Source organism: Trachymyrmex cornetzi, unplaced genomic scaffold (genome assembly GCF_001594075.2).
Source record: "Trachymyrmex cornetzi isolate Tcor2-1 unplaced genomic scaffold, Tcor1.1 scaffold559, whole genome shotgun sequence".
Lineage (NCBI taxonomy): Eukaryota > Metazoa > Arthropoda > Insecta > Hymenoptera > Formicidae > Trachymyrmex > Trachymyrmex cornetzi.
In genome coordinates this window covers 58514-60450 of record NW_017299870.1, presented here as the reverse complement: position 1 = coordinate 60450, position 1937 = coordinate 58514, and the positions used below count along the sequence as shown (strand labels likewise).

Here is a 1937-nt window from a genome sequence, read left to right as displayed (position 1 = left end):
TACCGTTTGAGTGGACCTAAGGGGTCGCTATGCTCGTCCTAACATGTCGAATTTTAAACTAAAAGTTTTAGTCGGTAACAAATCATGACGTTTTAGCGATCCCTTAGGTCCACTCAAACGGTAAGAATACGTCCACCATACAGCAGACATCGCAATTATCATCGCTCACCGAACGATACGTTGGAAGAAAACGGAGAGGAACGAAGGACAGATTGAACGCTGCGAACGTGTTCATTTCTACGGTCTCTGGGATTCGCCGTGAACAATGAGTCGCGATGTTCTAAACATTCGGGTGAACTAGTACTGTTTGTAAACGATGTAGTTTACATGGTCGAGTATCCCAGTTTCAAATTTAAAGAAGGCTGGCCAAAATGTCTCTCGAGTCTAGGATTTCCCCCGAACATTTTCATCAATACCGTAGTAAATACTAACAGAGGATAAACCTATGTGATCTTCAATAATAACGATGTGGCGCAAATAGACGAATGCAATATGGGTGTTCGTTTATATCACTCGTTACAAGCGGTATTCCCGGGAATACCATCAGCTCCCACCTTAGCCTTCCGATATATGGATGGTAATCTGTACTTTGCTAAAAAACAACAATTTTACTAATGAACGAGTTCACGAGAAAGGCTGGAAAATTTAATATAAACATACTCAACGTCGAATGTTCGAGAGATGGATTATTGCAACAAATGCAGGATATCTTGAGTCAACTACTTCGATCGAGTACTACATAAAACACAACGAGAAATAAGACAAAGAAGGAGGAGGGGGGGAAAGATGGAAGGACATACATAATCAATACTATAATAGTTTTAAACAATTAGTATACAAGGAACAGTCATTCCGACAACATCCACGTGTTCGATCGTGAGGATAATACTGTAAGAATACACACCAATGCTCAACATCGCGGATATCGAAAAGTATCTCATGGAACAGGACGATCGTAATGAAGGAGGTGTGAAGAGAACATTCGACGATGAAAATCCCGATAACGAAAACACATCAAATAAGTAGGTATTTTTTTCTTTGCGTCTTTTTTTCCATCTACTCATTTTTTTCTTTAATTACAGACATCAAATCACACATCGTCCTATCGTACGCATTCTCGAGAAAAGATATCCGTTAACCGTAACTGGCTACAAATACTTGAACATGGGTATCAATGTCAAACTCCCTTCTTATGTAACTATCATTTTGGGAGATTCTCACGGTAAAGAGATTCCGCTTTCACCGGACATCTGAAGAGAGCTTCTTGAACAAAAACACGTCATTTTGTCCCTTTTGCAGTATGATGAGAATAATAGAGGAATACGCGCGACGCCGTCTCCAATGTACATTGGAAATTTAACTTTACGCTTCGGACGAATCAATAATCTATCAATACTGCGTCTAGAAACAAGTACAGCTCGTCTATCCATGTCAAAAAGCACTGTACTTAATATATTTAATATCTTGAATACTTTGTAAATCGTCTCATTTCCTCCTTAACCGCAATGACCGATAACGTCAACAAAAAATTTTCACGACTTCTCGCTATCGCGTCCACTGTCATGAAATCTGCGAACGTGCTGAAAATGATGTACGATGACGAATCCTTCGACCGCGACGACATCCTCGATTGTGAGTTGATCGCTCTGGTTTTCGGAGAGCATTAATTATGTACATCATTCAACAATAGACACTATTCTACAATTATAAAGCACTTTTATTTATTTTTACACCCTACCTTTATATACTACATTTACTTTATATAGTTTAAAGGAAAAGGAAATGGTCTATAATCTTTCAAGGAAAAAAAATCTACAAATGATTTGTAATTGCATACTATATATTGTCACTTGCGCTGTCACGGACAGTTAATCTGTGAAACTTGTGCAGTGTACATATGTATGTGATGGAAAACATAGTGAATATCGTGCAGAATA

At 38.4% G+C, this 1937-nt stretch overlaps 1 pseudogene; it reads left to right on the top strand.

The window, feature by feature from the left end:
• The first annotated feature begins 906 nt into the window (after positions 1 to 906).
• LOC108765862 (uncharacterized) lies at positions 907 to 1360 on the top strand (annotated as a pseudogene).
• Positions 1361 to 1937: the final 577 nt, after the last annotated feature.